The sequence below is a fragment of the Tribolium castaneum genome, chromosome 11 (assembly GCF_031307605.1).
Source record: "Tribolium castaneum strain GA2 chromosome 11, icTriCast1.1, whole genome shotgun sequence".
NCBI classification, from domain to species: Eukaryota; Metazoa; Arthropoda; class Insecta; order Coleoptera; family Tenebrionidae; genus Tribolium; species Tribolium castaneum.
This window is the reverse complement of record NC_087404.1, coordinates 497,501-506,456: the sequence shown is the minus strand read 5'-3', so window position 1 is coordinate 506,456 and position 8,956 is coordinate 497,501. Positions and strand designations below refer to the sequence as shown.

At 48.4% G+C, this 8,956-nt stretch overlaps 1 non-coding gene and 1 pseudogene across 1 annotated transcript; both read left to right on the top strand.

The window, feature by feature from the left end:
• The first annotated feature begins 2,971 nt into the window (after positions 1 to 2,971).
• LOC135267378 (5.8S ribosomal RNA) lies at positions 2,972 to 3,128 on the top strand. The gene has a single exon (XR_010335801.1). It is a non-coding gene; the product is annotated as a 5.8S ribosomal RNA (ribosomal RNA).
• Positions 3,129 to 3,604: 476 nt separating this feature from the next.
• Positions 3,605 to 8,956, top strand: part of LOC135267381 (large subunit ribosomal RNA) — a 7,193-nt pseudogene continuing 1,841 nt past the window's right edge.

Sequence of the window (8,956 nt, the reverse complement as noted above, 5' to 3'; positions counted from 1 at the left end):
CGATGAGCAAATAAATTCCGAGATTACCTTGAAATTGCGATTTATTTCATCCAAGATGCACCTCAGGGCTTTATCTTCGGGTATGGACGGATTGGTGGGCATGCCGGATACACTAATGGTTTCCATGTTTTTTAACTTAATTATATCTTCGGGTTCAGTCATTGTAACATTAAATTAGATACAAAGAAACTTAACAAACAATGCAGACAGTAGAGCCGCACAAGCGCGAAGAAACGGACAGGACTGAAGGAATCAGCGTGTCCTCCCTGACCGAGCGGTCCGGGTAACCCGCTGAACCTCCTTCGTGCTAGGGATTGGGGCTTGCAATTGTTCCCCATGAACGAGGAATTCCCAGTAAGCGCGAGTCATAAGCTCGCGTTGATTACGTCCCTGCCCTTTGTACACACCGCCCGTCGCTACTACCGATTGAATGATTTAGTGAGGTCTTCGGACCGGTGCGCGGTGGCGTTTCGACGTTGCCGATGTTGCTGGGAAGATGACCAAACTTGATCATTTAGAGGAAGTAAAAGTCGTAACAAGGTTTCCGTAGGTGAACCTGCGGAAGGATCATTAACGTGTAAATGTTGTTGTTTAGTTGTCACACATACACACACATTTTGTCTGTGCTGATCAACAAAAAACACACATACATACACTATTCGTATGATGATCAATTCTCATACAAAATTCTTTATTATGCGTCGAACGGAAAAGCAACAACGGGTCGTCTTGCATTAAGCGGATCTGTTGTTACGTTTTTCGATTTATTTTATAAATCGATTGTAAACGTGCCGTAAACGACGTTTTCAAAGAATTTTTTCGAACATTAACACGAATCAATATTGTCGAAAGATGGTTATGTGCTAACGTTTTATTATTGCTTTCGCAGTGCCGGTCTTAGCGTATTTCCATCATCGTATTCGCTTCGAAAAAAAGTACTAATACACAGTGGTGGTGTATAATTAATGTGCAAGAGATGTTGTTGTTGTTGTTGTAGTATTTGTATATGGTTGGAGTTATTTATAATAACAAACAAGAATGAATGAATGAATAATAATGGTGTCTGCCAATACGATCGTACTTTATGTACACGACTAAAACTTTATACATACAAACCATAATAATAAATAAACTCGAAACAACCAACAACAAAATTAATACGCTACTGTACATACAAATACACATTTATACATACCATCATTTTACTTAACCGATGGTGAGTGATGTTTGAAAAATAAACGCTTAGGCTTACGGTTTTGTAAGCCAGTCTTTGCGTATTTTCTTCATCGTATTCGCTTCGGAAAAAAGAAAATAAAGATGGTGTATAATTAATGTGTAAAAGAGATGTTGTAGTTGTAATTTAATTTGTAAATGGTTGGAGTTTATTAATAAATAAAAGGGGCTGTCTATTCGTCTGTACTTTATGTACAAGACTAAAACTTTATACAAACAAACCATAATAATAAATAAACTCGAAACAACCAACAACAAAATTAATACGCTACTGTACATACAAATACACATTTATACATACCATCATTTTACTTAACCGATGGTGAGTGATGTTTGAAAAATAAACGCTTAGGCTTACGGTTTTGTAAGCCAGTCTTTGCGTATTTTCTTCATCGTATTCGCTTCGGAAAAAAGAAAATAAAGATGGTGTATAATTAATGTGTAAAAGAGATGTTGTAGTTGTAATTTAATTTGTAAATGGTTGGAGTTTATTAATAAATAAAAGGGGCTGTCTATTCGTCTGTACTTTATGTACAAGACTAAAACTTTATACATACAAACCATAATAATAAATAAACTCGAAACAACCAACAACAAAATTAATACGCTACTGTACATACAAATACACATTTATACATACCATCATTTTACTTAACCGATGGTGAGTGATGTTTGAAAAATAAACGCTTAGGCTTACGGTTTTGTAAGCCAGTCTTTGCGTATTTTCTTCATCGTATTCGCTTCGGAAAAAAGAAAATAAAGATGGTGTATAATTAATGTGTAAAAGAGATGTTGTAGTTGTAATTTAATTTGTAAATGGTTGGAGTTTATTAATAAATAAAAGGGGCTGTCTATTCGTCTGTACTTTATGTACAAGACTACAAAAACGTTTTATAACAATAAAAAGCTCGAAACAACCAATAACAAAATATACTACTACTATACTACTATACATACAAACGCACATTTATAAATACATAAAATCAATTTACTTTATCGATAGTGAGTGATGTTTGGAAAAAAACGCTTAGGCTTACGGTTTTCGGGTACCTGGGTTCCGCATGCGTCGAAGTAATAATTTACTTTAACGACGCGACGAACCGTAGGAATCTAAATAAAAAAGTTTATTAACTTTTTTAGATTCTGTGGGTTTTAAATGATATACGCCCGACTGACGAAGGAACGTTTTGCACTGCCTGGTGCTTTTCTTTTGATTCGTTTTTATGTCGACGGACGTTCTTAGAATGCCCACCAAACGACGTATCACACAAAACACCCTACAATTGTATTGTTTGGTAAATATTGTTGTGATTAAGTTTGTAGCTGTGGCGTTTGTTTGAAGAAAACGTCTGGTTTTTCGACATATTTTCTATTTAATAAATATACATAATGCTTATCGCAAAAGGAGCAGAGTTTTATAGACAAAGTTGATAGAGAAAAAAAACCTAATAGATATATATACGTATTTATAAAACGTTAATATCATCGGGTTATTCTTTATGTAAACTTAAACTATAACTGCATACTCTTTTCGATAAGTAGAAACAAATGCCACTTTAATTAAATAAAATATTATAAAATATAACGCCGAACGTTTCTTTCGATTGGTCCGTTTCTCACATATACATCACAATTGTAATAACCTTAAGTAGTTATTTTTGTTGTTGTGTGATGATGAAACGATTTCGATGTGGAACGGTGCGTTATGTAATAATATTTTAAATTTGTTTGAAAAGATTACCCTGAACGGTGGATCACTTGGCTCGTGGGTCGATGAAGAACGCAGCTAATTGCGCGTCAACTTGTGAACTGCAGGACACATGAACATCGACATTTCGAACGCACATTGCGGTCCTCGGATATACTGTTCCCGGACCACTCCTGGCTGAGGGTCGTGTCAATTTCAAAGACTGCTCGGTTTTTGTCTTAAACACAGCGCACAATGTTGTGTAGACAATTACGTCGGAGCGTGTTGGGTGCAAATATGACGCGTTACTATAATTGTTAATTGATTGTCGGTTGTCATAATAAAATATTATGCAACGTAGACAACAATAAAAACAATATAAAAAATAACGCGGCATCCTAAAACGCAATAGCGGCTGACATTCTTATTAGTTTGTTGGTACAAGTTGGTTTAGACGTAGCACGTCCGATATTAAAAAGCAGCCACAACGCTTAAATTTCGAACGAAGCGATCGTCGTGTCCGAGACGTTAAAGTTGTTTATATGCATATTTTATGCACTATAATTAACAACAACAACATTCTCGCAACGACGTCAGATCGATGTTTGAAATTGTTTGGAGGCAGCCATATAAACGGAATACGTGTAATTATCGTCTGACAAAATAAAGGCAAATTTATATTTGCGACCTCAGAGCAGGTGAGACTACCCGCTGAATTTAAGCATATTATTAAGCGGAGGAAAAGAAACTAACTAGGATTTCCTTAGTAGCGGCGAGCGAACAGGAAAAAGCCCAGCACTGAATCCCGCGGCCGAAACCGGACGCCGGGAAATGTGGTGTTAGGGAGGATCCGTCATCCCGAGATTGTGCGACGCGTCCAAGTCCATCTTGAACGGGGCCACAGCCCATAGAGGGTGCCAGGCCCGTAGTGACCGTTGCCGATAACGGGAGGATCTCTCCTCAGAGTCGGGTTGCTTGAGAGTGCAGCCCTAAGTGGGTGGTAAACTCCATCTAAGGCTAAATATGACCACGAGACCGATAGCGAACAAGTACCGTGAGGGAAAGTTGAAAAGAACTTTGAAGAGAGAGTTCAATAGTACGTGAAACCGTTCAGGGGTAAACCTGAGAAACCCGAAAGGTCGAAAGGGGAGATTCAGCGTGACTCGATAGCGGCGCTAAATGATCGTGCGACGAACGGCGTACGCGTCGTTCGCGCCTTTTGTTTATGCGAACCGAAGTCGAACGCGTGCACTTCTCCCCCAGTAGGACGTCGCGATCCTTTGGGTGTCGATCTAAGGCCCGCGGTGGAGCCCGTTCGAACGGTTCGCCGTTTCGGACGAACCCGCGGTGTTTCCCGGTCGACTCGCTCGAAGGTATGCATATGGCGCCGGGCCGCTACACAGTTAGCGTCCGACCATTGGCAAGCGCGTTCGTTTATGACGGTAATCGCACCTGGTGTCGGTTCTGTCTACGAATGGCTGTTCGCCAATGAGTTCTCGGACAGACTCGGTTGAAACGCCGATCTGCGACGCTATAGCTTTGGGTACTTTCAGGACCCGTCTTGAAACACGGACCAAGGAGTCTAGCATGTGCGCGAGTCATTGGGACATGACTAAACCTAAAGGCGCAATGAAAGTGAAAGTTCGTCTTGCACGGACTAAGGGAAGATGGGCGGCCGTTACGGCTGTCGCCCCGCACTCCCGGGGCGTCTCATTCTCATTGCGAGAAGAGGCGCACCAAGAGCGTACACGCTGGGACCCGAAAGATGGTGAACTATGCCTGGTCAGGACGAAGTCAGGGGAAACCCTGATGGAGGTCCGTAGCGATTCTGACGTGCAAATCGATCGTCGGAACTGGGTATAGGGGCGAAAGACTAATCGAACCATCTAGTAGCTGGTTCCCTCCGAAGTTTCCCTCAGGATAGCTGGCGCTCGTCGCTTACGAGTTTCATCCGGTAAAGCGAATGATTAGAGGCATTGGGGTCGAAACGGCCTCAACCTATTCTCAAACTTTAAATGGGTGAGATCTCCGGCTTGCTCGAACTTTATATGAAGCCGCGAGACTCGAATCAGAGTGCCAAGTGGGCCATTTTTGGTAAGCAGAACTGGCGCTGTGGGATGAACCAAACGCCGAGTTAAAGCGCCTAAATCGACGCTTATGGGATACCATGAAAGGCGTTGGTAACTTAAGACATCAGGACGGTGGCCATGGAAGTCGGAATCCGCCAAGGAGTGTGTAACAACTCACCTGCCGAAGTTACTAGCCCTGAAAATGGATGGCGCTGAAGCGTCGTGCTTATACTCGGCCGTCAGCGGCATGTGCGGTCGGTTATTTAATTAACCGGCCATGAAGCCCTGACGAGTAGGAGGGTCGCGGCGGTGAGCGCAGAAGGACTGGCCGTGAGGCCGTCTGGAGCCGCCGTCGGTGCAGATCTTGGTGGTAGTAGCAAATACTCCAGCGAGGCCCTGGAGGACTGACGTGGAGAAGGGTTTCGTGTGAACAGCCGTTGCACACGAGTCAGTCGATCCTAAGCCCTAGGCGAAAGCCGATGTTGATGTGGTGTAGATATGTCGTTGGTTCGTTTTTAATTCGAACGTAAACGTACGAAGCGAGCACACACCCATTGGGCGAAAGGGAATCCGGTTCCTATTCCGGAACCCGGCAGCGGAACCGTTAATAATTCGGGCCCTCGCAAGAGAGTTCGTCGGGGCAACCCAAAAGGACCCGGAGACGCCGTCGGGAGATCCGGGAAGAGTTTTCTTTTCTGCATGAGCGTTCGAGTTCCATGGAATCCTCTAGCAGGGAGATATGGTTTGGAACGCGAAGAGCACCGCAGTTGCGGCGGTGTCCGGATCTTCCCCTCGGACCTTGAAAATCCGGGAGAGGGCCACGTCGAGGCGTCGCGCCGGTTCGTACCCATATCCGCAGCAGGTCTCCAAGGTGAAGAGCCTCTAGTCGATAGAATAATGTAGGTAAGGGAAGTCGGCAAATTGGATCCGTAACTTCGGGATAAGGATTGGCTCTGAGGATCGGGGCGTGTCGGGCTTGGCGAGGAAGCGGGTCGCGGCTGACGTGCCGGGCCTGTGCGAGGTGAAGCGTTGTTCCGTTTCGGCGGTCAATGTCGAATCCGAGTTCGGTCCCGTGCCTTTTGGCCTCCCGCGGAACCGTCTTGCTGCGAGGCTCCGGGTGCGCCCGTCAGGGCGTCCGGAAGTCCTCTTCGGCCGCCATTCAACGGTCAGCTCAGAACTGGCACGGACCGGGGGAATCCGACTGTCTAATTAAAACAAAGCATTGCGATGGCCCCTGCGGGTGTTGACGCAATGTGATTTCTGCCCAGTGCTCTGAATGTCAACGTGAAGAAATTCAAGCAAGCGCGGGTAAACGGCGGGAGTAACTATGACTCTCTTATCGGCATTCCGACCAGCAGCAAATGCAGGAGCCCCGGCCTGGGGGCCGGGGGGAACTAGAGGATTATTCTTAGAAACCGAGCCTGCAATGTAAAAGCGGGCATAAGTGAGGGGAAGCTGCAAACCTCCCCTCACGCCCAGCCTTGTCCGTTAGCCGAACACCCCGCCGACTTGACCCAGCTGCGCAATCTCCGATGCGACGGAACAAACGACTCTTCATCCCCGTCTGCGGTTTCCCCCATCTCGTTTTACGGAGGTGGAGGACCTACAGACAGGACCCTCGCGGAAGGGGGTTCTAAGTCCCTCCGGTCGGGCGGGCGGGCCATCACGCCATGTTTCAGGACTTACATCAGAACCACACCACGATTCCAAGTCTCCGTCCGCCGCTCTTCAAGAGCGAGCTAGGTTCCATCAGCGATAGATGTCCGTTACCGGCGGGAACCACTAGGAGGTGGACATCGGCGTATCTACGACCCTACTACCTCGGACCAACGCCCGAGTGTTCGAGTCATAGTTACTCCCGCCTCCCGAGCCCCCTGCTTTCGATGGGGCGATCAGGGGCGCTGTCGCCGACCTTGTCGGAGGGGTCGACTGGCAGCGCCTCGGGTTTCAGGGAGACCGTCTCTGTGACATCGCGAGACGGGCTTGCGATGGGGAGGATGTTTCGGGCCAGTTGCTGGGCTGGCTTCGGGATGTCTTCCCTGTCAAAAGGGTTAGTACCAGAGGGGATCAGAGCGACCTAGATGTCGACGGCGCATCGGTGAGCAGGCGTACGGCGAGGAGAAGGGAGTACGCTCGGGTGCAGGAGCTGTACCGGAAGGATCCCAAGGCGTGTTTGGCTCGAATCCTTGGTGATCGTCGAGAGGGGGCCAATCGGGCTCCCAATCGCGATCCCGCATTCATCGATTTTTGGCGAGGCGTCTTTTCGGAGGCGTCCGCTGAGGTCGAGGGATGGGCGGAGGAGGTCTCCGACCATGGAGAGCTGGCACGCCGGGTGTGGGACCCCATCTCTGTCGAGGAGGTGGGAAGGTCTCGGGTCCGGAATGGTGCAGCGCCGGGGCCCGACGGAATAGCGGTTTCCGTGTGGAACAAGCTTCCACCGGAGGCCGCTGCCCTTCTTTTCAATGTGCTGCTGTTGGGGAGATGTCTACCTGCAGAACTCACCCGCACGCGAACGGTCTTTATTCCAAAGACCGACGCACCGCGAACACCTGCAGACTATCGGCCGATTTCGATCGCGTCGGTAGTCGCACGGCACTTCCACCGTGTCCTATCCGCACGTGTTCAACGCATTCCCGACTTGTTCACAAAGTATCAAAGGGGCTTCTTAAGCGGCGTGGACGGGATCGCAGATAATCTCTCGGTCCTAGACACAATGCTGACGATGTCCCGGAGATGCTGCAAGCATTTGCACTTGGCCGCGTTAGACGTGTCAAAAGCATTTGACACTGTCTCTCACTTTGCCATAGTGCGTGCTTGCGAACAGGCCGGACTTCCACAACCATTTGTGGAGTATGTCCGGTCCATATATGGGAGTGCGGAGACCGTGTTGGAGGAGGGCGGGAGGAGGCACTTCGTGCAAGTGCGGCGTGGGGTGAGGCAGGGAGACCCACTCTCTCCTCTCCTCTTTAACCTGGTCTTGGACCGGGCTCTGAAGAGGCTGTCCACTGATGTGGGCTTTCGTCTAACCGATGCAACCAAAGTTACGGCACTCGCTTTTGCGGACGACGTCGTTCTGTGCGCGACCACCGCTAAGGGACTCCAGACCAATCTGGATGTTCTCGAGGCGGAGCTTCGCCTAGCCGGTCTCTTGTTGAACCCCAACAAGTGTCAGGCCTTATCCTTGGTGGCTTCCGGACGGGACCACAGAGTGAAGCTCGTGACAAAACCCACCTTTAGGGTGGGACAAAACACGATTCACCAAGTGGATGCGTCCAGTATTTGGAAGTACCTTGGGATCCAGTTTAGGGGTAGTGGGATGTGCGGATGCGGTTCGGAGGGCGTGGCTGCTGGGTTGAAGCGGATCACTTGTGCTCCGCTGAAGCCACAGCAGAGGATGCACCTGCTGCGAGTCTTCTTCTTGCCCAAGTTTTACCATGCTTGGACATTTGGGAGACTCAACGCTGGTGTACTGCGCCGTCTGGACGTTGTCGTCCGAACTTATGTTCGGACCTGGCTCCGCTTCCCCCACGATATACCGGTGGGATACTTTCACGCTCCTACGAAGTCCGGGGGGCTGGGAATCCCGCAGTTGTCACGATTCATCCCGTTCTTGCGATTAAAGCGGTTCGACCGGTTGGGGCGTTCCGCGGTTGACTATGTCCGAGAATGTGCATTTACGGGCATCGCGGATCGAAAGATCCGATGGTGCCGTGAGCGCCTCTCGGGCATAGTGGACCAGGTCGCGGGTGGGCGGGACGCGCTTGATGCATATTGGACAGCGCAGCTTCATCAGTCGGTGGACGGAAGAGCACTAAGGGAGTCCGCTTCGGTGGCTTCCAGCACGCAGTGGCTCCGCTGCAGCACACGTGCAATTCCGGCCTCTGACTGGCTGCATTACACGGCTGTCCATATTGGCGCCCTACCATCGCGTGTTCGCACATCGCGTGGGAGGCGGGGCGGTCAAGAT